This window comes from Mixophyes fleayi, chromosome 4, assembly GCF_038048845.1.
Source record: "Mixophyes fleayi isolate aMixFle1 chromosome 4, aMixFle1.hap1, whole genome shotgun sequence".
Taxonomy (NCBI): Eukaryota; Metazoa; Chordata; class Amphibia; order Anura; family Limnodynastidae; genus Mixophyes; species Mixophyes fleayi.
In genome coordinates, this window is record NC_134405.1 from 242897648 (window position 1) to 242925529 (window position 27882).

Genomic DNA, 27882 nt, shown 5'->3' on the forward strand with positions numbered 1-27882 from the left:
GTTTACCTATGCATTCAGGTAGTATGTCTTTTGTACCTTTAAGGATATATTTGTCAATAAGTGAGTAGTAATATTCTATTTTATTATTTTTTAATTTCTAGTGCCTAACTCTCCCTTTGTCGGAGTAGAACAGATTAGTATATAATATTGTAACTGGCCACAGTTATGTAAATAACATAGGTCAGAAATGCAAATAACGTGGTACAGGTGTAGAGGTGCCCACAATTGAAAACCAAGGTACTTTAGTAAATATAGCAAAGGAGTTCTTGCTGTAAGGAGATAAAACCACAAGAACTCAATGATCCCTGCTATCTCCCCATGATATCAGAACACCTATTGCTAGAAATTCAAATGAATAACTTGCATCCAGTACACTGTAGTGCTTGCTATCTTTAAATACCTTTGGTAGTTCACAGCAGTTATGAGCTATGTTGAGGTATTAATATAGATAAATAGAGCACTCTTGTGGTGGCCTATGATGGGTAGTCACAGTTGCTCTATTCTGAAGATGGCACATTGCGGTGCTGCGATACAATCTACAGACAAATACAACTGAACCTGGTCTGCTTGTTTCAAAAGAAGCACATGTTGCTGTTATTAATAAATACAGTATGGCACAGTCATATGCTGTGGCCTAATGTCAAAACCTCACGATTTACTAAAGCCCAAACAGCCATTAAAACAGCCAGAAGTGACATCTTACAAAACTACCACTTTACAAATCACCATCCCAATTTTAGCAATGACGAATATACAAACTGCCGGATTTACTAAGCTAGGGTTTGCAAAACCTCCTCAAAACCAAATGCCCAAAATAAAAGAGGTGGTTGTGAGTGGTGAGATGGCTCAAACTGCTGCTGTTTGAGTTATTTTGCCATTCAGAACATAAGAGGAAGCACCATCATTATTTATTGATTAAGGGGCAAAATTAACTTAAAACTAACTTATGAGGGCGAAAAAAATAATTTCATTATTTTAAGGGGACACTATTATTACATTATATTATGGGGGAAATGTGAATATATAATAATATTAACTGACTGTTAATGGTGGACATAATTTTTTTATGTTGTACAATTTGGCATTAAATAGTGCCGGAATAATATAATAATAATTCAATAATTTTGTCCTTTTAAAAAGATGAAAATGAAAATTTTCCCCATATGTTAATTTTAAAATAATTTTCCCATTTAATCAATAAATGTTGATTGCCTCGATAATTTAAATGTCAATGGTGCTTTCTCTTATGTTCTGAATAGCAAAACAGCATGTATCAAGCCTTTCAGAAGCAGGTATTAAAACTGTCTGGTTCTGTGTTTTGGATAACCGTTTTGATGGTGATTTTAACCACACCATCGGCGGTTTAGCTGTTTTCAATCTGCCACACATCGCCAGCCATTTTACATCGCTACCTCAAACCGCCCATAGTAAATACGACGGTTTAGAGCAATAAACTGTCAGCCAAGTGTGGCGGTTTAAAATCACCACCAAACTCAAATGTTAGTAAATCTAGCCCTTGGTGTTTGGCCATAGAACTCATCTCAAAATTATAGTCCTATCACTTGGCAAGTTAATATTTATCAGTTTATCCAATTCCTGTGATAACATAGTTTCAAAACAAATTATGAAACTATCTATTTGTAGTGTAAAAGGTTATCCAATTATTCACTGAAGCTGCCATAATAGACAGAATAACAACTTATTATTGAACACCTATTAGTACAATGATGGCTTTCCAATAAATTCATATAGGTATATGGGGCGTTTAGTAACAGGTTATAGTCCAGTTATTCAAGTCATAATTTTGTTAGATGTTCAATAACAAGCTAATTAATTGAGACAATGTAATGAATAGCTAGACAGAATGTTAATAAATGTCATATACAAATGAGATAAGTGGTAATAGTGTATGTAAAAGTGAGTACATCTCTAAACTATGTGTAACAATAAGTTAGCTGTCAATAAGAAGTGTAGTCATATCAGTAATAGTTATCCAAATATCACATTTTAATAGTTCAAGCAGAATTCTACATAAGTTAAAATAAGTATGCAAGAACATTAAAAAATGTATGGGAAACATGTTTGAAAAAGCCCTTAATGTAAATCGCACAAAATACAAAATATACTACACCCCCCCCAAACCCTACAGATTTTAATATACTAACCTAAAAAATAGATTCACTTTTGCAAAAAAAGTTACTATAGAAACATTACTGCTTTCCAAAAACTTGAAAACATATCGAATGGCTGTACCCTACTGCAATGATTACAGCAACAGGCACTCATTTGAAACACACAGCATCAACTGTATTTGCTTTCATATTGTGTTGAAAGCGCCGCAGTTTGTTTTCTTCAGAATGAAACAACTGTGATTTTCCATAATATTCCAACAATACATTGGGCTCTCTTTAATACATACTTCATGAGGTATTGCCAAAACTCACATAGGCACAGCTATGTGCACACTGCAAGATATAAGGTTTAAAGATCTCAAGTATTGCAGTGTGTTCTCCACTGCATGTAAGGTATTCATTTTCTTTCCTAGCAATGGGATCCCAGATATCATGGGGAAGTAATTGTTCTATCTGCTCAACTATTGATATTTTTTTTCAAACCAGTAAGTTTGAATCAACAGTTATGTGCTATTACACCTTCATATTTTTTTAAATTATGTGTACCCTCTACCTACTATACAATATGCTGCTTCATTTGGTATATTATTATATGATACGCAACTACTATATTTGGTTTATTGATATATTGTTACATCTCTATACATTTATACTTTAGTTACTTTAATTTGTATTTATTTTGTCCTCCAAATAATTAAAACTGCCCTATTAGTCAATTTTTTTTAATGACGTATATGTTATTTTAACTATATATATATATATATATATATATATATATATATATATATATAGTTTTGGGGTCATATGTTTTAGTGTGCTGTAGTTTATCATGTAGTCTGTGATGATCAGAGAGATCAGTTTCTCTATCTTTATTTTTACTTTTTTACCAGTGTATGTATTTGCTTTTACCTTTTTCCTTCTACAATACCTGGATGCTGTTTATCATGTGTTTTTAATGCAGGTGTTCCTTTACTTTGACTGTTTCATGCCTGCGCTGACATCTGGCCTGGCTTTTGACCTCCTTTTTGGATTCTGATGTGTTTATTGTTAGCTGTCTGTCAGTGACCATGGGTAATACTACTTGACTCTGACTGAGGTTGTATTCTGACTTCACACAACATTGTTTTTTTTACCACATCTCACCTCATTTGTTTTTGTGATTCTACTTACTATTCTGTTAGTTGTCTACAAACCTACTCTCCTTGTTGGCAAGTATCAGACTTTTGCAGAAGACCTGGGGGTAACTGAATACTGATAAGCATATCAAGCTTTAAAAGAAAGTGAAGTATTAAAGTCAAAGAACGTGCTGGCCTGGAGACTTGTGCTGACTAATAAGTCATGGATCTAGACACAACATCCCCTTGCATAAGAAATCATTTTACAAATAGAGAGCTAAGGCACCCTTTTTTTAAGAGGACTTGATACCATGGATTAACATTTGCCTTTGCAATATTGCCTAATATGCTATTTTTAATACACATTATTTTGCGCCTCATACCTTTCATTTTATGACAACTGAAAGCCAAAAGGCTTTTTCATCTAATTATTATTATTAGTGTTATTATCCAGTATTTATAAAGTGTCAACATTTTCCATAGTACTACACAACTTTTATTTGGCACACAGACTATATACTGTATACTATAACAAACCAACAGGCACAGTGAAGTGGACCCTGCTCATGAGAGCTTGTGGTCTAGAGGCTGTTTAAACTACTGCATTGATAGTTTTACATTTCATTTATAGTTTTTCATTTTTTTCAAAGGTGATTTAGAGCCATTTTTTCCTATATTGTTCAGCTTGTTCAATGTGTCAAAACACCAATGTGGTTTTACATGGGTATAACAATGGGTTTAATGGATATTAATAATTACTTGCAATAGAGTAACATATCTGTTTAATATGTAAGCACACACAAACCTGCTGAACAAAAATGTAACTTACACATCTAAGATAAGATCATCCCTGCCCAGAAATAGATGTTTGAACTATAGCACTCTGAGGTTTGTGCAGGACTTGTATGGCCATTAACATGCTCTTAGCAATGAATTAGTATCCTATCATGTGGAAGCATCATTTGATAATGGCTTGTTAATGAATGTTTGATAATGGCTTGTCATCATTTTGCTTTAGCTCTCACGGGCATTTATTCACTAACCTCTGACATTCCCTGCTTCCTGAAGCGTTGTCAATGAGAGCTTGCCCTGAGAAATAAATGGCATACATATAACAATGACATTCACCAGAGATTTACAAAATATATAATGTTGGTTAAAGACAAGAAAAACAATGTTTCAATTAAACAGTTTCATCTTGCATAGCTTGAATTCAGCAGATGCTAAATGGCCTTACTTAATCAGAACTCTGCCACAGTTCATTACTGCAAGTTTTGAAACCATATACCAGTGTGGAAGACTTTATAGGAAATGCTGGTTACACACTGGAGATGCCTTAACCAAAACTATGGTGTGATCCCATAATGCTGAGTTATAGCTGCATTTAAACTATAATAGGCAAATATTGATATCTAAAAAAGCAGATATGAGAACTTTGGAAAACTATATTTAAAATAGATAAAATGTTTCAGCAAAATGAGGTGGTCTAGTTTCCAAACTCATAAACTAAAAATGTCAGTAAGATGTTGTATATTTACCGATTAACACAAGAAACTTTTTGTTTAGCAAATTCATTTGAGATATCTGAACCAACTAAAATCCATTATGTAACTTGTCAAACCAAGACAAACCTATTTTACTGTATGTCTGTGGTTTATAAGCCATAGTACTGAATTACTTTGAATCCTGAAATTCCTTAAAATATATTTTATATTACAGAATTCAGATTAAATTATTCTTTATGTGAGAACTATTTATTATACATTTCTTAATCATCTGCATCTTTTACTCAACAACAATTCACTCAGCACTTTCCTTGACAGATTACTCCAGGGTAATTTGAATGCTACATGGCTAAAAATACTGCAATATGTAAAATGAAGCACATTCCTGGAAAGTCTTTGGAAAGGAATCAACACATTTAACTATACCATTAACCTTGCAGGATGTAATGTATACTCTATTTAATAATGTAATTGTGTGGCATGTGGATGGCAGTTAGAGGTAGCTGCACAATAGTTTAGCTCTACGCCCTATCGCCTACTTAATCTTACTCACAAGTATAAAGCATTTAAAATTTCTGAAAAGTGGAGGTAAATGATACAGTAACGTTGAGGAGTGTCATCACACCAAAAAACAAGGTTGTTTCCAGAATCTAATGGACTACCATCTCTGTTCAGCTGCTGGACCCACTGAGCTCAGTTGCCATTGCTGTTACCATATTTGTTTGGTTTCTGAGCCCACTAACAACATCTATCAGTTTCTCTGACATTTTTTCTGAGCTCTGCCCATTTCCTACTAGATTGCAAGCTCTCATGGGCAGGGGTCCCCCTAGCTTTTGTTTTCACATCTGCATTTATTTTGTCTACCTTGTCTATTCCAGTTTTATGTATGCTCTGCTCTCCCCACAGTCTGGAGCTGGAAGCATGGTGATGTCTAACAGATCAATGACAATAAAAATAATAATTATAACAACTGCAAAACAAAAAAATACATATTTTTATACCAAAATATTTTCTAATTTTAACAATTTTCTGCTAGAAATGGTCCAATATTAGAAAAAAATTCCACAACAGTATATGAATATCAAGTATGTGTAATATGCAAATGTAGCACTTATAGCTTCCAGAACAAAAGACACTTAGGGCTAGATTTACTAAGCTGCGGGTTTGAAAAAGTGGGGATGTTGCCTATAGCAACCAATCAGATTCTAGCTGTCATTTTGTAGAAGGTACTAAATAAATGAAAGCTAGAATCTGATTGGTTGCTATAGGCAATATACCCACTTTTTCAAACCCGCAGCTTAGTAAATCTAGCTCTTAAGGTAAATAACCAACATGCAAAATTGTGTTCCAGCAACAAATACATCAATTAGTAATATTATGTGCCTATTTCTGCGCAAATGCCATTGTTTTTATAGCAAGTACATGGATCTGGCCACCAAATAGGGGCAGTTGTGGGGATGTTTTACATCTTTTATGAGCTGCGCAGATGATGATGCTCCTAACTAAGTCTCACTAGGCAAAATGCAAACATAATATTTCAGTTTGCAGGATGAGAGGGCGTATATAGGTGGCTGTTGAATGGGTGGCTGGTGCACCTCTTTCTCACTAACAATGAGCTTTTTTAAAATTATTATTCGGGAGGTGTTGGTAATTGAATTGAATTCTTTATAATCATTGACATGGTTTTCTTACCAGCTAGACACATTGGATGTGTGCAAGTGCATTTACACAAATACTCATATAACATAATTTGTAAAATACAGAAATGTGATATGAAATGAAAACAATTCCTATGTCCTCTTACTTTCATGGTTAATTTAAGTTATAATTTAAGCTATAATGAGTGTTTTGGTTTTTTTTACGAGTAAAATAAAAAGATTTAATTTAATGAGGAGACGTTACTAAAGAGTGTATGTATATCATCATCATCATTTATTTATATAGCTCCAACATATTCCGTAGCGCTTATGTATATATGTACTTGTGAAATGTACATTATTAAATCTATAGGTTTTTGTATCATTATGTTAGCTCAGGCTTCAGAGGAGGAATAGCTAGATAAACAGAAAAGCACACAGTGAAATATCATTGCAGCATTGTGCTGTTTGGCGTGCTTGACTGAACAGCTCAGTTGACATTTGGCATGTTTGTTTCCTCAGGCCACATACAGTTGTTAGCTAAAAACTGTTCATTCCACAAGGTGATGCAATGAATATATACAAACACAAGGTGTTATTTATTGAGCTCAGTATACTGCATCACATTTATTCAAATAAAGTTTTTTTGGTTTTATAATTTTTTCTATATATTATTAAGTATGTGAATTTTTGTTCATTTAATATTTTTTATTTATGAAATATATTGAAACTAGACCTTATTTATAGGCAGAAATATATGACATTTTCCACCTAAAAAAAATATTTCCCTTCATATTTACTTTTATTACCGTGAGTGCATTGTTATATAACTTCAGAGGCAGAGATAAAATGAAACATCAGCCATATAGTGTGGGTGAGCAGTGCCCCCATTGGCCAAATTATAGCTAAAACAGTAAAATACTTAACTGACTTTTCCAGGCATGACCAATAAACCAATATATCAGACATGCAAATACTCTTATTTTACTCAACAAGGAGAGTTCTACAATATTTACATCGTGTTTGAACAATTTAAAAGTAGCTGAACAGGGAGTGATGTAATATAACATATGTCAAATTGCACAAAACAGATAAGCCACACCATATTTAATATTCTAAAAATAAATTATGCTATGGCTGTCGAAGAGCTTGGAGTAATGGGCACTCAGTACTATTTTAACCATGCAGTGATTATAGACATGTGTATGCATATTATTATTAACATTTATTTATATAGTGCCAGTATACTTAACAGCAATATTAATTAAACAAGACGGTATCAACAGACAGATAAGGAGGTAAGAAGTCCCTGTATCAGACGCCGTCCCCACGCCCCGCTTGCCGGGGACGATCGTCTTCTTCTGACGGAGCACCCCATTGCTAGGCAACGGGCACGCTCTTTCCGGTGGGCCTCGGCGCATGCGCGCCCGTTGCCTAGCAACGGGACGCGCTTGCCCCGCTTCCTGTCGGCGGTCAGCGCGTCTGACCGCCGACCCACTGTCCACCAATGACAGCAGCCTGCTCCTTATATAAACCATGCTCTGACACCACTAGGGTGCCAGAGCAATTAGTTCATACTAGCCTCCAGCGTGGTTCCATATATATCTATATGTATATATATATATCCTCTCTGATTGTCTCCTGTGCACTGACCCGGCTTCCCTGACCCTGCTTTTGGATTTCCCTTCTGTCCTGCATTTGCCCGCTCCGGCGGCGTGTTGGACTCCGCGCCTCCTAGCGGAGCTGTGCCAATACCTGCAGGTGCCGCTATCCTCCGCGTGACACCCTGCCTACAAACTTACAATCTATGAGAAAATATAAGATTGTAAACTATCTAGATTGTAAACTGTCTAGATTGTAAGATCACACAAGCAGGGCCCTCTCTACCATAAAGGAACAAACACACAGAAAATTCCCCCAGCAAAAGACCTGCCATTTCTACTGTAGATAAAAATGCAAAAGTCTTAGTTGCACACATTTGCAAATGTATGCTAAAGCCACCTGCCAATTCACGGCACTTTTGCTAATAGGGTAGTCCTAACTCTAAACAGTGAAAGTCCCATATAATTTGGCCATACATATATGTGTTTTTAAATTGAGAGCTAACTTACCAAAGAGGTACCCCAGAAGCCTCAAAACAGCAATTCAGCGCCAGTACTCACCCTCGGCTACTGACACCAACATGCGTCTCACACAAATACAGAAGTGAAAGTTGCTCAATCAGTTTATAGGCTCATAGCAGGTGCTTGAAAGGGTGGGGTTATCCTAAAAGGAACAGACACACAAAAAATTCCCCCAGTACACTGTTATAGCCAGCAAAAGACCTGCCATTTATACTGTAGATAAAAGTGCAAAAGTCTTAGTTGCACACATTTGCAAATGTATGTTAAAGCCACCTGCCACTCCATATATTTAGGTTAATTTTCTATTTGAGTTATTATTTGGATTTTCCATTTATCTTGTACTTGTTTATTGGACCTTGTACAATTGGCACTGCCATGTTTTGTCATTGTGTTCCTTTATTATTAATTTTACTCATGTACATATGCTTTGTGTGCTGAATGTCCGGCACTGTGGAATTTGTGGCTTCTTATAAATAATCATTTGTGATGATAAGATTGATATATTAGGTTAAGTGTCCCATAGTGCATGTTGATCCATCTATATTCATACCTCCCAACCATCCCAATTTAGGTGGGATAGTCCCTATTTGAGGGCTCTGTCCCGCCATCCTGATCAGGACAGCTTTGTCCCAATCAGTGGTAAAGTTGGGGTTGCCTCTGTCCACTACTGCTCTGCATGGCAGAGCAGTGGTTAATGGGGGCCATGTACATCAATGAAGGGGTTTGGAGGGGAGCAGAGAATGGAGCGGTCTAGCGCTTCAAAAGTGCTAGGCATGCCCCAGGGGTGTGTGGTCATGTCCCAGAGTGCACCCATCCCACTGCCGAAGAGACAAACATTGGGAGGCATACATATCGCAATAGAAAAAAAATGCTAGCGGGGATGTATAATCCAATGACATAGATATGTTGGTTTAGGGGTCAGACAGTTGTTTGAGAATAGAAAGAGAAAAGTCCTGTAACTGGGAATGGGAGCAAGTAATAAGTGCAGATAAAAGGAACAAATCTTGGGCAGAGCAGAAGGGTCAAGTTAAGGTTGTAGTTATGAACTTGTGTGTATGTGTCAAGGGCACAAAAGTAGACATACTAGACTCAACTAGAAATGTGCAATTCTGTATTACATGTACCTAAAGGGTGATTCTTTAGTGGTATTCACTGAGTCTGCAGAGTGTCTTATTCCCACTTATGTACCTACAGAAAAGATGGAAAGTGATTTTATTCCTGCTCAATATATGCATCTTGGCTTTTGTGAACCTATGTTGATGAAAATACCATTATTTGTATAGAAATAACATGTCTGTGGCATTTATACATTCAGGAACAGAATGAATTTTAATGACATTTTTATTAGGAGTGCTGGGGTAGGAGATGAATGATGTATTATAAAGTTACTATTTGACACTAGCTTATCCATTCTGAAAATTCTACAAATGTCAGTGTTTTGGAGCCAATGCAGAATTTAAGCTGTAAAATATGGAAAATTCATAATTCTATAAAAAACTGTACGAAGCATATTAAGCACATGCATATCATAAATGGCTTTTTATACCTTAAAAAATATTTTTAAATAACTGTTTTTGTTAGAACCAATAATTATAGTTTTGAGAGTCACTTAAAAGTAATAACCCCAGTTCTTAATGGAATTACTGAAAAACCACCTATTTTTCTGTTAAGCCACAAAACATCACTTAATATCAGCTGGCTAAAACCATATACCCATGCTATCATAAGCCTAAAACACCACCTATAAAGCCTGTAATACAAATTAGGATACATTTGTCAATGGAATCTTTTACAATTTGATTTCACATATATATATATATATATATATATATATATATATGTATATATATATGTCTATATCCATATACTGTGTACCTTTTTAATATGTACACTTATGTTCAAAGACGTATGTAGGTTTGAAACTGATTTGACTACAAAAGCAATGCCACAAGGAGAGTTAGGATAGAACTGCGTTTACCATTGATGTTGACATTCATCTATTATTAAAATCATAGTAATCTGCACAGAATATTTAATAATCGACCAATAGACTTATTTGTCACAGGTTATTGTTTGAAATGTGTTGCAGTAAGATGATAATCTATTTACTAGCCTAGTTCTTTGTTTTAAATGACTAAAAACATGATTGGTGATGTTACATGAAGGGATTTAAATATGAGCTAAAATTGCAATTTTATTACAATTGTATAGCAGAAAAACTGCAGAGTGTACACTTCCAGGGACTTAATTGACTCTGCAATATACCATTTGGTACAATGCATGTAGACATAATTGGTTTTATCAATGTTTAATAAATTAGAGTTAAGTAAATCATTTTTATATGCATTTTACCTCTTAACTCTATATATTTCCTATAATATATAGTAACTATTATATGTAGTTTCTATAATATTATTTAGCGAGCACAATCGTATGTTGTAAATGTCATGAAAGAAAAATAGCTGTAAAACGACTATTGCGCTTTAAAGGATTTTGCACATTTTGGATCCCCATTTTGTCTCAAACATAGACATCAATAAACTATTGTGATAAAAATATTCATGATTACTGTTTTAATCAACAGCCTGCAGTATGCCTAGCTGAATCAAGGAGAAGTTTTCTTTGAGAGGCATTAGGGTATTGTAATATTGGATTTGTTTGACATGTGTGATTATAGAAAGAGAGTGTTTTCTATGAATAGTTGTATTTATTTGTCACTTAATTTTAATTAATGCCATTGGAACAGAATTAATAATTACACAACTGTAATTAAAAATCAGGCTCCTTCAACTCCTTTAGCAGAAAGTACTACATACAACGTTAGTTGCTCTTGTTAGATTTCTATAAAGACTTACTACAATGGTTCCAGGTCATTTATCTGTCTTAGAAATGTCCAAAGTGAAACTGTTATAGTGCGTTTATCAAGCAACAAAGGGATTTGTGCTGGTTGAATCAGGATTTTTTTCAGTGCTCTTCTATCCAAAAACATCATGAAAACCATGATCCATACCAAATGGTTTGCGTTTCATTGATTGCTGTCTGCAGGGATTATACCGATACTGACTGTGAAACAAGTTTTGGGGTAAAATGATCTCCATGGCTAGTCTTGCATGAGATAACTCCCCGGTGTGAAGGACAAATGGCTACAGCCGCACTGCTGATCCGCTCTGTAGAAGTGTCTTTGCAAGGCAGTGAGTGTTGTTAGTTTAGTGTTGCTGAGCACACATACCAGTTTGGGCACAGAAATAAAACATTTCCTGCTTACCATTCTTCACAAGAGAGAAAATAGGGAAAAATGTGTTATGCATTTATTTTACTAAAACCAACTGCTTTTTGTAAGCCTCATACCACTAGATAATGTTTATAAAGACACTTACTGGCAGGTTATTCATTATAACATTGTTGAAACCAAAAGTACAAAATGACTCATGCTTACTATTAATCATCCAGGAATATGCTGACTATACCCAACACATAGTTGCCAACATTTGTTGCTGCTGAACCGTGACTTCTGAGCACATCATGTGTAATATTTCTTTTATCTTGGTCAAACTTGGAGCGCCTCAATCACCATTATCATTAGAAAGTATGGGAGATGGGGAAATAACAGAGAGTAAAAAGGAATTAGTAGGTGATTTTTTTTTACTAGATAAGTTTCTATACATTTTTTCAGCAATCATTTTTTTTTTTTTTTGCAAATTTCCTACAATTCAATGCCCTTCTCTTTGGGAGTTGTTTTTAAGTAGTGAATGGCGCTGCAAAGAAAAGTGAGAGAATGTATTTGTGATAAAATTGATTTTTAATCCAACTGTTCATTTTGATTAGCATTGTGATGCTCTGGTGGAAGAAGAAGGCCCAATCCAATAAAGAGAGTAAATACTGCTACGTGCTATTTTAACTTCCCAAATACTAAAAGGGCACTTTACTTTTTTCAATTATGACCTCTGGAAATGTGCTAAACATTTTGAAGACTATAATCAATCAAAACTTTGAAGCACTTCTTACCAGGATTGTTGAATAAATATGCAGTATAGGTACTTCTAGTGGTAATTTGATTATATATAATACCTGTCTATACACATACATGTATAACTGTGTACAGTAATACATGTGTGCATGTATAACTATGTATACACAATGCAACATAACTTCATAGTAACCACACTTGAAAACATGTAGTCACAGAAGTCATTCATTAAAGTGTCTGCACAAGTTCCACAGTAGTTATCTCACACTGTGTTACATCCTTAACTCAGCATCATTTGACAGACAAAACCTTTTTCTGAAACAGCCCTTAGCTCATACCGTGTAGTTTTAGAGCTTTGTAAGCAGAAAGTGTAGACATAAAATGTTATCAAACTTGGCTAATACAAAGTGCATATTATCAGGATGTATTACGATTTCCAGGTTAATTATTGAAGTAGACCTATCACCAGGTCTATTGTTGCTTTCTTTAATACATAAGGCACTATGTAGTAAAGCAAACACCAAGGACCTGGTGACAGCTCATAATCATTTCATAAATAATCATTGAATACATATTTACAAATAATTAAAAAAGATGATCATGATATATGTTTTTTAATATACAAATAATTGATACTTTCTAATTAACATGTTTAATCAAGTACTTTCTTACTTTTCTTGCAAAATAGTATGTAACCTGTATTGTATTGTAGCAGTTACTAGAAAATGAAGCACTGCCAGAAACAAATCCAGAAACATGACAAGAGACTGCAGACGGGTTTTAGCAGTACACAGAATTTCCAAAGTATCGGGTCCAGGATGGAAAGTATATATGGAGAAAAATGCCCTTAAAATCTGGATCTCTGTATTTTAATTACAGCACATTTTGCCTATAGTTCTTATGGCTTTGTGGATAGTGGTTATACGTTTGTATGTTATGAATCACTGTGTGTTTACTGGACAATTGGAGCAGGAATCAAAATTAGGTAAAATAATAGTGAAATTAATTATGATTAACACATATGATGACAGTTTAGCAGCTCTTTAGGCTGGAGGGCAACAAATAGTTGTGTACAGCAAAAACAGTTCAGGATATAGACTGAAAATGATAACAGCCACCGTAACATAGAAGCCAAAGTCAATGAAATGCAGATAAAATCAAATATGAATAATAAAATGGAGTAGCAGTCTTATTGGGTATAAAGCTGGAAAGTGCAATGGGGTAACAGTCCAGTCAAACAGCGAGCAGCCGGGATCAGGAATCTGAAGAAATGCAGGAAAACAGGAAATAAACCCGTGGGACATTTGTATAGAAGGGCTGGATAAAGCTGGAGAACAGAGCAATAATTTGTATATAGAAGCAAACAAACAATGGGCAGCAATAAACACAGTAAGGAATATAAAGCAGGGAGTTGGATGCAGGTTATCAGGTGAGAGAGGAGAATGACCCCTCACAGGCAAATAGTCCACAAAGTCAACAAGAGCAGCACCTTTGGTAGAACATTATGGCTATAGATGTTGAAGCATTTGGGCATGCAGAAGATCCAATATGGGGTTTCTAATGTGGCGAAAAACCTGCACGGAAGTACATTTGAAATACCACCACTAAGAAAACTAATTGGTTCTCAGATTTGACCGCTTCCATTTGTGATGGTGTCAGATGAAGCTTTCACTATGTGTGACAACTTTCCAAAGAATGGCTAAACAATAATAATAATAATAATAATAATAATAATAATTTATATATTTAGTAGAATACAGCTTTGAAATATTGGCAAGTAAATGGGAAATTATCTTGAGACCCATGCAGCTAAACAGCAAAATAATAGGTCATGTGAGAAAAATGAAATAAAGTACAGCTAATAAGTATTACAGAGCAAAAAACATGTTGCTAAAGAAACTTAATGACATTATTTTAAAAGTGTGGATTGGGTGCCACCTCGCCCTGCTTTCTTCAGCATTGAACAGACCAATTTCTGAATACTTTGTTTCTCCTGAAGGTCTAGTACTAAAACATTTAAATGATTCTTTAATAAACATTAAACATTAAACATTAAGACCTGATTCAGAAAGGTAAGTAAGGCAAACAAATTAGCAAGTTTTCTCCTAGACATAACCATGTTACAATGCAAGGGGTGCAAATTAGTTTATTATTTTGCACATAAGGAAAATACTGGTTTTTCATGTAGGACACAAATATAGCTTGATAGCTGTATTTTTACACTGACATTAAAAGTTGATCTAGGACATGCCCTACCCCAACTATAATCTTTCCCCACATTTTAAATTTACTTCCCCCTCCAATGCAACATGATTTTGCCAAGGTTCAAAGTTACTTATTTTTTTGCTTAACTTAATGAATCAGGCTTGTTGTGTAACCTGTGTAAGCTGAGATATGTGTGATGGTATCGTAGACTCTTGTTTATTTGTATTGCGAATGATAACATCTATCCTGCTATGAGGTTGCATTCGCTGTTGCTTAAAAATTAGTGGTGGGGGGGGACAAAAAAAGAAGACCTATGTCTCATGATGTGTTGGGACAATCATTAGTGTATATTGTCCAATTATTATGTGCTCCATATTTTCTAAAATTTGATCTCAAAGTTCCACTGATGGCTTTAAAAACAATAAGGGATCAAAGTAACCATTTGTTTTTCTTTAGTATCTTTTCTATCAATTTATATTTATGCTGCATAGCTTTCAGTGGTTACTTAAAGTCATTATTTATTGACTATCACATTGCTACTAGCTTTTTTTTTTGGTCTCAGTAAATGGTAGGGTGAATTATCTACTTTTGTTTATTTAGTTCTGAATAGAGGTAGGATAAACACAAGCACAAGTTTATTGTACTGGCATACTCGCCACTATATAGGTGCCATACTTGTTTTTATGCAGACACTACTTTAGCGGGTTTAATGAGTTTGGCTGGAATTTTCTTTCACCTGCTTCTGCCCACTTTCAGGTTTATCAAGGGCAATTGTCTAAATCAAGTGTATAGATTTGTTCAGATCATTCGGATTGTTTGTTGTTGCCACTTGTAAGCTAAGTACACCTGGGCTGATCTGCTTTCATTTACTCTGCCCAGAGCTCAATCAGCCTAATAATAAACACCTCTTAAAATAGTGTTGACTTAATTAAGAAATACAAAAGATATGTAGAACTAGAAAAAAATATACTCAGTGTTTCCCAACATTTAATATTGCAACATACCTTATAGCACAGTTATCATTTTATTCATTTCTTCATGACATACCAGTGTTTAAATATTGTAATCAACAAAGTCAGACTCCTTAATTGCCCTATGTTTGAAAACCAATAGAGTTCATATATGATTCCCATGTTGTAGCTTAAATTTATTTAAACATTTTTCCCTTTACCTATTGTTCTTGTGACACTAAGCCTGGTATTGTGTCACAAACATTCTATGTGACTGCACACACTGGATGGAAACCAATGAATTATGTATTGTGTATATGCATTATTCAGTATGAAAAAAAGTGTTCATATTTTATTAGACATGTTTTTAGTTGCTTGTATCTCCACTTTATTACATATGGCATTATTACTTTCTCTTTTTCTTAAATATGGTGAGCAGTATTTTAGCTGTATCAGTCTTCTGATATACTACAAATGTATTAGTCTTGACCAAGTAGAAAAGCTGAAGAGAGCATTTAGAGGGTGACTGTTGACATTGAACAATATGTGCAGTGGTTCAAGATGATTCCAACGTTGTCTTAGTGTCATTTTATCAATGTCAAGATCTAGAAGTTTACATCTTTTAAGCTGAAGTATTCTTGTTGAACAGAGAAACAAGGGAAGCCTATTTCCCCCAACCCTATAATGACCACTTTTGAGCACAGCGTTTCTCTGTCTGGGAAAACACAGTTTTCAATTGCTCTCATGTTAGGAGGAACTTAATCATTAAAGAGCTGGCCAAAATATATTTTAAATGGGAAGGATTGAGAAGCAATGGACAATTCCAAACTGTGGGTATGTTGGAAAATTTGGATGGATGCAGTATATATAGCGCATTTCATAAAGTGTAACTCGACTATATTGGATCTTTTCAAATGATAGAAATAGCTACAACTTCAATATTTTACAGTAAAAGATGTACTAGGATATATGCTCGCCAATAATGTTTATATTTTGTGAGGTTGAATTAGGACTTGGCTCCTATTTTAAGTCATGCTAGAATAACGGTGATAAATTATGCAGTGGTAAGTGACAATTTCAGATTGGCAGAAATACAATTTTTAAGCATTGAAAATAGACAGCGCTGGTTGTTCTCTTGAGACATCTGTAATGCAAAGTTACAACCTTTACTTCTTTACTCATTGAGTTGTAATGAACATAGTTTGAATCTGTAACAGAACCAGAGTTTATAAATTTTGGCACTAAAACAAATATGTATCTGTGGAATGAATATAAGACCTGAAAACCTGATGTAAGAACATTTTGTTTATATATAAGAGAGCTTTGGTAGCATTTGGGTTTTTTGATGCATAAAATGCAAAATAATTCTGAAACTGAATTATGAGATGTAGCAAATCTCAGACTTCTTAGTAAGTTCTGTTATACTGCATCCTAAAATAAGCCACTGTGTTTACTCATTGTATAGCATGTATTTAAAAGTAAGTGATGTTCACAATATGAATGCATTGCTAGCCATTCTAAAGGGAATTCAGAGGACATCTGGTGGGCTTTATTGTAACTACAAATATTTTCTTATTCATATTGTACAGTATCCCATTACTTAAGTAAATAACATCTGTACAGTTTTAGCATATGAAACATGTTTTAAAATGAATATATCATATTAAACATATAGTATTCTGATAAATGTATGTGTTCTAAGACACATGTGTAAAGGCTCCACCCCTTCATCTATTTAAAGCAGCTGTACATTGTTGACTTCTCTGTACAATTCCTCAGGAGGTCCTTGGAAGCCCCGTGATGCAGAGATGGAGAAAGAGTTGCAGGTGTGTTTGTGAGACACAGGCAGAGGTGGAAGCAGAGGTGTTCAAGTTGTATATTTCTACCCTAACTGAGTTCTGGGGAGTCTGTCTAAGTATGACTAGTGTCCAAGTAGATTCCAAGTTAAAGCTCATTGTTATAGCCTTGACTTTGTCTGGTAGTTGGCTGGAGTTTTGCTGAGCAATAATATGACAGTAGAGATAAAGGAAGATTTCTGATTGGAAGAATAGCAAGAATAATGCAGAGACATTGAGTATATTTATGGGCATGATGGGACAAATAGAAAACTACCAAGTGAATCTGTGAAGCCAGGTAGTCTGAGTATAATGATTGAGCCCAGGTACCTGTAATATGTGTGATGCACATGTCTAGAAGGATAGGGACAAAAGACAATAAAGTGATGTGGGAACAACCAGATGCCAGGAGATTATAAAATCTGCAGCTAGAAAGCATAGTGTGCAGGTTGAGAGTGTGAGTGGTTATCGCCAATGCATGGAGTGTCAGTTATTGAGTATTATCTTACTATTGCACTTGACTGGTGTAGGTAGTGGTGTGTGTGTGCACTACAGACATGGGATGCTTCACCTAGAAGAACTAGAAACAAGTAATACTTATTGTATATAGCCGTGGAGCACAGCCACCACACTTTCACCAACTCTCCATGCCTACCATTGTGTATTTATACCGTCAACCCACTCTCTCTCGAATATCTCAGCTGTCTGAACCAGGGGCAGATTGGGAACATAAAGTGGCCCTGGAAAAATATCTGGAAGTGGACTCATGAGGACCGGACCAAATCAGGTGTAGGCAGGGCAAACACTAAAACATACAGGATTAGTACAAAGTTGACTATGCCATCAGAGGGCTGAATATTGCTAGACTGCCTATTACATACCACCATTCCCCCAATATTCCCACTCATGGGACAGAGCCCTAAACGAGGACTGTCACGCTGAAACTGGGACACGGTATGTTTATTGGTTCACCCACATAATGGCTGTCACCTCTGTGTACAAGTGATGGTTACACGAATACATAGAAAGTATGACAAAATAATGAACTAAATTTAGTAGTAGCACCCCAGTAACAGAAAATGTCATCACAATATACATATTCATGTTTATTTCATAACATGGTGCAGAGGAACTGCAAATATAGAAAAATACAGTTGGCAGACTGCCCTGCTCTCCCCTACCTGTTCTTGTTGCTTTCCCTACCTGTGGTTGCTGGTGTCTCTTGATCAGTTGCCGCTTGTCTGGGTCTTGGAATGCTGGGGGCCCTATTTGGAAAAAAAATAAGTACATGAAATTTAGAAGACTCCAACGAGCTCCGGTGTTAAATCAACAGCACCCACATTTAGTTAATAGGCTTCCCTTCAGCCCCAACATTAAAATGCTAGTATTCACATTTGATTAATAAATAGGTTTCCTCAAGCCCCAACATTAAAATACTAGTATTCACACCTAATAAATAAACCTTTTTCCCTCCCTCCAAACAGCCCCAGCAATACATTAATAACATTTACAGTTAATAAATATAACCATTTCCAACGACTATGTTGGCATTAAATAATTCATATTCATATTCCATAAATAGTCCTCTTCCCAAACTCAGCCCCACATTCAATTAATAGCCCCAAACCACCCCATCATTAAATTACAGGTCCCGTCACCTCACCTTAACTCAATAGGCCCCACTATTAAATTAAATAGCACCACCAAAACCCCACAAATAAATTAATACCTCCCACCATTAAAAAATTAGCTCCAATCTGCAGTGCACCATTAAACTACTAGCCTAATTACCACCCAAATTAAAGTAGAGAAAGTCCACAGCCCCAGCAATAAATTAATAGCATTTGCGTTTAATAAATATAACTATTTCCCTCAACCATCACTGCCATTAAATAATTCATATTCACATTTAATAAATAGATCTCAATCTTCCCAAACTCACCAATTTATAGCCACCAAACCACCGGATCTTAAATGTACCCCGCTATTAAATTAATTTGCCCCACCATCAGCCCACTAACAAAATCGCACCCATTATTAGCTACCACCTACCTCACACCCATATTACAATGCCACAAGCCCCACTTGCCAACACACACCATTGCCACAAGCCCCCGTTGTCAACAACACTCACTGCCCTCACACACACATTGCTATCAGCCCCCCCCCTGCTGCCTTCACACACACACATTTCCATCAGTTCCCCCGTGCTGCCCTCACACATTGCCATCAATCCCTCCCCTGCTGCCCTCTTACACACTGCCATCAGCCCCCCCCCTCACTGCCCTCACACACACATTGCTATCAGCCCCCCCCCCCTCGCTGGTGCACTCAGTCTTACCTAGCTCTACAGTCCACGCTCCAACCACCCCACACACTCCCTACAGACAACAGCCCAGGCTTGTGTATTATCTGTGGGGCACTGCCCTTAATTTATTACTAATCATATGCTTAAGGTGTTCAAAAAGGAGTGGACTTTTTCGCAGGATGGTCTGGCACCCACTTATTATAATAACTGTGATGTGAACTGTATTGCTACACCTGTTGTATCCAACATACCTACCGTTGTTCAGACTTGCATGTGCGAGGGCCCCTTTTAACATTCTAACCCACAGAGGCCACTGATGTAAAGAGACTGAGGTAACCTGGAATGAGAGGCAAGTACACTTGTAACAAGCACCTGCATTACACACACCAGTGCAAAAGAGGCTATAGCTGTATTTTATAATACCCATGATATCTATAACTAATACAACTGCAAGGAGAGGGTCCTTAGGTGCTTTATGAACAAAGGCAATTTAGGTCACCTGTTTCATGAGAAAAATTGATTAAGGAGATGTCTGCATTAAAGTGTGAGATTCCCGGGGAAAAGATATCATCAGCAAATGGCAGGGACACCTCAGGCTCATTTTACAAATGCATATCTCAAGGTCATGATATCTGTGCAGTAATTCACAGTATAAGACAAAATGGATGAGTAACTAGATTAACTGACTTCAAAGCATCAATCTGGGACAAAATCAGTGATTTTTATTCAAGATTATATGAGAGAGTTGACGTCCTTACTTTAAATTTACTTGGTCTCCCTGATTAATCAGTTGTTTTCATAGTAACATATTTTTTAGCACAAAAAGTACTGGAAAATATGTGTAGAATAAACAGAGAGACAATGATGTATATACAGAATGTGCTTTATATAGTTGTGGATATTTTACTCTTGCATTCTGCTGAAGCTCAGGATTTAGAGATATATAAATATTTTGAGTAATGGTGTCCTTGATAAAGAACTACAGATTGTCTGTAGGGATATGTTGATATATATATATATGTCTTTGTGCTATCAGTCAGTTCCTGAGACAAATCCTTTTTAAGAAATACATGGCTTTTATTACACCAAATCAGGGCTGTAGCATAATTTTTATAGACTCTTCACAATGAAAGCAGCCTTAGAAGATATGACTTAAATGCTATATGGGTATTGATTCTGTGCTTTGGAGTTTTATAATCACTGAGTTTTGATAGATGAGGAATATTAGTAAGACAATAAGATTAGCTGCATTTTCATATACGGTATGAATACTTAACTTTGACAGAAATAGTATTTGTTCCAACTAATTGTTAAGTAGAGATGGGTGAAGTTTTCAAAACTGTTACGGGAAATATTCACTTATAGGGGCATATTCAATTGTTGGCGTTACAGCCAAAAGTAACGCGCCTCGCGCACTATTACTGTCATTACGGTAATAGTGTGCGTAAATACCGGTATTACGGTACTTTTCTCGCTGGATTTCAGCTCGCGGCTCAAGTATTACGGAAATAGTTTTTCCGCAGTGGAAACCGCGGACAATTGAATATGCCCCATTGTGTTTTTGAAAAATATTGCCGGTGGAGCACCAATTCCAACATGTGACTAACATGTGACTAACAAATAAACCATTGTGCTGAAACAGAATCATAGACACACATGGAAATTAAGGAAACAATAGATTTTGCAGGATAATGACTATACTGATTTTACTAGTCAACGTATTATAAAACTATTAACCCTTAGGGACATATTCATAGCTTTTCGGTCCTCGATTACACGCGGCTGCGTATGTAAACTGACAATACGGTACCACAACATCACGGATTTCCTTTCGCAACCCTATGATGTGCGCACGGAAATTCGCAATGTTGCGGTATCAGTACTCGTGCAGCCATGCGTAATCATGGACCGAAAAGCTAATTGAATATGCCCCTTAGAATGAACAATAATATTTGTTATTTTAATACCTGACCAGTTCAGTTAGACAAAATATATCTGCCCCAAGAATTATTTTGTTTTATCTTAATTTACTATAATAATTACTATATATTTTATTTACTGTTTATATATTGTTTATTTAATAATTTTTTATTTACTGTTTCTTTGGCATGCACTTTTTTGTAAGACTTAAAAAATAAACACTGGGTTAGCTGTTTAGGATCAGTGTAGTTAAGTCCAAATTAATAAAATGATTTATATTTACCTTAAGGCATTTACTTTGCTTCCTACCTATGTGAAATATATAATTGTAAGTTGGTTGCATCGTACAGACAAGATAAAAAACAGTACACAAGGTCATACATGATAGGCGAGTAGGAGCAGAGAGAAGGTAAGGATTGCCTTGCTTACAACCCAATGGGGAGGGATATGGCTGAGACAGACTAGAGTGGCGGTTTTTGCAGGACTAAACAGTGCAAAGTGTGAGTGGTGTCCGGTACAGCAGCAAGCAAAGCTCAATGTGAGAGGCGTCAGATGCAGGAGCAAGCAATACACAGTGTGGGTGGTGTCAGGTACAAGAACAAACAGTGCTCGATGTGATTCTTGTCAAGTGCAGGGGTAAGCAGTGCTCAGTGTGAGTGTTGTCTGGTGGAGGAGCAGTGCTATATGTGAGTGACACCATGTGCAGGGTCAAGCAGTGCTGCAATGTGAATGGCCTTGAGTGAAGGAGCAAGCAGGTTTAGTGTGATTGGTATCAGGTGGTAGTAAATATGTTATGTTTTAATCAAGATTTTGCATTTCTTTTTATACTATTACTACAAATTAGATCATAATGATTTCGTTTTCTATATATAAACCAAGTATGCAGTCCTGAATGTATTATACTATCAACAGTAGGCTAGTGATGAAATATAGACCTCATGCTGCATAGTAAATAGGTTGGCCAATACTGAATTTACATACTGTAGTGCCTACAGCGAACTTAAGCATCTTACTCTACAGGGACAGCAGTTACAATCACTTGTTCTGTGAATGTAAACTCATGACCAATGTTAATAGTTTATTTGTTGTGAATACAAATTCTGTTTGGAGATTATTAGTTTAGTCTTAATAAAATGGTTAATAAAGGAATTATATAAACTTGTAAAACTGCTGCTAGATTTGATATAAAAATGATATCTGCTCCTGGTTGCCATATTATCCTTATTTTGCACGTTACATTCTGATTGCTCTATGAGTCTGACATTTGTAACTTCCTTTGATCTTATTGGTTATATTAGTAATCTGGCATTAAGAATAGCTTGCCTACACTTGCAAAGGAACTGAAGCCACAAGAACATATCTAAAGCTAAAACACTAACTATCTTGAACAAATAAATCATGTTTTCACAACCATTGAAATAAATTTGCACTGTTTACAAACAAGTTTTTTTCAATAGAGTAGAGGGTCAATGGTTTATTTGATCAAATCTATAATTTCTACTTTATTTTACAGGCAGCTCTTGCGTAGACCTCTAGTATATAAAGTGCTACCTCAAATAAGGGTATGCTGTCACACAAATAAAAGAAAGTATATTGCCCAAAGCTCAAATACAACAGTATAAAAGAGAGAATGTAGTCCAGGAATCTAAGCTCTTTAAATGATAACCCTTAAGATACGTGTTCGTTTTACCAATTCATGTTAAGTGTCTTTTATTTTTTCAGTGCTCAGGGGCTATTGATGCTAGTTAAATGCCTTATCTCTGAAGAAACAGCAGGCAAACAGTGGAAACAAGAAATACATTGGAGTGGCTTTCTAACAATTAGACAAGCATGTCATCATTGCATGCAAAATAACTCACAGGCCAAATATCAAATCCCAGTAACTAGTCAAATAAATACAATACTTAAAATGTTCAGATAACAATGAATTTAGAAATGCAGGTTACCCTACTATAAAAAAACAACTTAACTTTTGATGTGATATGCACAGCAGTTAGTTGCTGAGATCTGTCTGCTATGTTTGTATCATATTTTAGCACTTTGACCATGGTCTGTTTTTTATGTCTTATCTTACAGTTCAGTTTCTGGTTTTGGTTAAACTTGAAATGGGACATTTAGAAATGATATAGTTTTCCCTGAATGATCTAATCTCCCATATGGAGCACAATCCTGTATCTTACAACCTGAAAACGATTTGCCCGCAAAGGTTGATGTCATATGGGCACTTTAGAACAGACAATTGTGCAAGATAAGCTGTCTCTTGGAGCATTACTATAATGAAATACTTAGCAGTATTGTTCCAAATCTTAGACAATGGAGCTACTTATCAACATATTAGTCAGCAGGGTCCAGATGTTCTAACATTTTTATTACACAATATAATTGTATATTGGTCATACTCACTGGTCATGACAATTTGGTATTAAACATTCTAAATAAATTTAAGATCTGAATCCGTGAGAGGTGAGAAGAAGAATAGAATCTAACAGTGAGCTTTGAGTGTACCATACTGTAGAAGAGGCTGACAGGAGACAGCAGAGAGCAGGGCCGTAACTAGGACTGTGCGATAGGGGCGACTGCCCAGGGCGCAATGCTGAAGGGGGGGCGCATTTTAAGAATATTTTCGGTTCATTTGGTTAAAATTGAGGGCTGGGGGGGCGGCATTAGTCTTTCTCGCCCCAGGCGCTAGAATTCTAAGTTACGGCTCTGGCAGAGAGAGTTCATTATTGGAGCCTAACTTCTAGAATACAATGGCCTCTGTCTACATGGTCTCTAGCAACCCTATATATAATATATAATATTTTATAATTTATAATTCTATATTTATAAAACAAATGACTTTTGATTTCTGTTGTTAAGTAAAATATATTTGATAACCGGAAGAGCAAGGAAATCTAAAGCTTCAAATGTCAGTGAAAATTCTGACAAGATCACACAGGGTATTAATAGGATGTCTGGTAAGATTTTAGCTTACTCATTGGTGAAAGACAGGTCTTAACACTGCTCCTTTTAAGATGCTGAGTGATTAGATTTATTTGCTAAATTTATTGAGAAAGGTGTTTGTACAACTGTGTAAAAATTAAAGAACATTTGAAACTCTTTATGAAATTAGGATTATATCCGTCCCCCTGATTTGACTCCGCTCCAGCATAAAAACTACTAACGTAGTTAGCAGTAGTATTTATTCTATTTACAAATGAAAATAGGGTGCATTAGTAGTTATTGTACTGGATGATGCCTATAGTTATAGTATTCCTTCTTGTTGTTTTGAAGTTTATGTATTTGTATATGTATTCTTTTATATAACATGCATTTCATTTTGTTTGTGTAGGGTGCAGTTTGAGCTGTGAATTGGAAGGACAAAAAACAAGAAAGAATTCTAACAGTGTCATTTTTCAAAGGTACGTAAAAAAGAATTGTTATTGATAACTACTTTGTTCCTTTTGACCTGTAATACAAACATATGTTATAAAATACAATTAAACAGACATTCTTGCTTATTGTAATTTATTGTTTGTAACCAGAATGCCTCCTGATGTTTGAACTATTTATAGCCTTTATAATGGATTGTAATCCTATTATATAGTTGCTTGGTCTGCTGTATCTGGTGCCTGCCCTCGTTATATTCCAGTGCATTTGTATAACTCAACACATAATTTTATTTCAAGATGAATAGTTTATTGCGGATTAGCCAAGAATCAATCTTCTTTTGTATTCTACCTCTGTTTTTATTGCCGCAAATACAGAAGGCCTCATTTAAAGAATTTAGGTGTAATTCCTTTAGCGTTAGGATCAAATCCAGCTAATGAGGCCAAAAGAATTTTCTGTCACTAGGATAGTTTACTTTCTACTTAATAAAATTGCTTACCCAAGTTGTATTATTTAATAATTTTTCAATGTGATTTTTTTTTTTTTAAGATTGCACAGAACTTGTAAGGCCATTTTGTGTTGTTCATATTGTTCGACTTTACAGTACAGCAAAATATTGAAAGCTTGAAACAGTTGCTCATGACAGATAGTATTTGTATGCTTGCTAGTTGTGTCCACAGAATATTATGTTTTTAATTACAGGTATAAGTATAAATATTTTTTTAAAAAATATAGTATTTTATCTATTCCCAGCAACTGATTAATTGTAATTTCAATAAAAAAGAGCAAAGTCATTTTATTTTAAGCAATAAATGCACATTTAGTGCTAGTACTTAGAAAAAAAATATTTCTGAAAGAATATCATCAATAAATAGCAAATATAAGAATGGAAATTGATCCATACTGTGTTAGACTAAACATCCTTTCTAATACAAATATAAGTTTTTGCCTTTTTGTAATTTACACATCTTTAATGAATGTTTATTTAAACCACTGAAACCTGTATATGGAAGATGCAATAGTGAATAGTTCATTTTATATGTTTAGTAAATTTCACTGCGAATCTATGCTGGAGAAACACAGGAAACATCTGCCCATGTCTGCTTGCGTCAATTGTCCAATTCTACACACTATAGGGTATGGTGTAGATGGAAATCAAATGAAAGTGTTCTGTAGTTTTATAACAGCAACCATGCGCTTTCATAATACAAATGTATATTTGTTGGGTTCTACTGGTCCTCTTACATTTGATCTCCTACCTATCTTAAATTGGAAGGAAAGAAAGTAAATGAAGGAAAGAAAGAAACCAATGGTTTTAACCCTAATCAGGGATTTCTTTGGAAAGCCTTGTCATTAGTTTTTTATTTTATTGCACTTTATGACCTTTTTTTTTTTTATCAGTCTAGAAATAACTAAACTAGGGCACTAGGTTGAATATTCAGAGAAAAGAGCAAGCTTAAATTGGATTTGTCCAAATAATTAGTCATTTATACTAATTAAATCATGAATCGGCAGGTAAAGTACTTTACATATTCTTTGTCCTGTCAACCAACAAACCTTAATGAAAACTCCATAAGCAATAGCTATATTGTGAATCTCATGTTTAGTACAGATATTCACAATGAGTTTAATTATAATTTTCAGAGTGCACAGTCTAGAAGCAACAATGTTGACCAGTGAAATCACAATATGTTACCACAGAATTCAATTTACAAACATCTTATTTGCATAAATAAAATAATCCAGATCACTTTTAATGCAAGAAGACACAACGTAGGTCATCCAGGGTCACAGGTTCCCATCATTGTGAAAGAGTAAACTGGGACACCACATTAACATGAAGTTGTATCAACCTTTTGCCACTCCATGCCTGCATTCACATGTGAAATTAATTAAATTGATCCTATGCCTAATAGTCCTGATCATACAGAGACATTAAGTACCTGATTCATCTTCGGAAGTACATCCCTTTCTTTGCAGTATCTTGCGTGACATAGCTTGGTCAGAACTATAATCAGTGCTCATGTTTTTAAACGCAAGTTGCGTGCAGTTTGCGTCTGAAAGTAAATCAGGCCCTAAGAGTCTGAATTCTCTCAAATTAAGAGTTCTGAGATGAAGATTGTTAGAATAAGAAAAAAATATTCTGTGCTGGAAAAGCAGAGCATATGTGAGCTATGGTCTTAGACACACATTAATAAAGTTCTTTGTTAGTAAAATACCCCATTGACATTAGATGCAGTCTATGGCAAGTGCTGATTCATGCACAAACTCTCATTATGTGGAAAACACACTACAACTAATTCACTTAACCCTGACAACCAACCAAGTATGAATAATTAATAAAATTATGTCTAGCAATGAGTCCTTTTTAGTTGCTAAGCCACAACACAGCCGTACTTTAGGTAGGTGTGCTCTTTACTTGGCTGCTGAATAAAAACAAAGACATTTTCCTAAGCTTTCTCTGATTATTTTTTAAATAATAATTATTCATTTTTATCTTACTACCCTTTGTAATACCTTTAGTTAATCAGAATTATATAATAGTTCTGCATCTCCGACAAAATTAAGTTACTTTAAGGAGGCGCTCCACGTTTTCTTGAACAAATGTATGGCATGGTGTAAAAATATGTTCTGTGCCTCTATATTTTGTTCATATTCATAAATGACACATACTGTGCATATCTCCTATTTAAATATTTATATCTTACTTTAAAGCATTCTATGTCCTGCTGGAATTTATAATGATAAAGCTGTAATTATTCATCAAATCATTTTATTCATACCAAAGAACAAATATTTCTGAATTGCCAGACAGT

General features: G+C 35.2%; 1 protein-coding gene across 5 annotated transcripts in view; it reads left to right on the forward strand.

Moving 5' to 3' along the window:
* Positions 1–27882, forward strand: part of SYT1 (synaptotagmin 1) — a 530829-nt gene that overhangs the window by 254292 nt on the left and 248655 nt on the right. For 4 of the 5 annotated variants that reach the window (XM_075209583.1, XM_075209587.1, XM_075209584.1 and 1 more), the window contains one exon: positions 25029–25098. The exons of the other annotated variant lie outside the window; for it this stretch is intronic. The gene's annotated coding sequence lies outside the window, so the exon portion shown is untranslated. The remainder of the gene's footprint in view (positions 1–25028; positions 25099–27882) is intronic. 5 annotated transcript variants of the gene reach the window in all.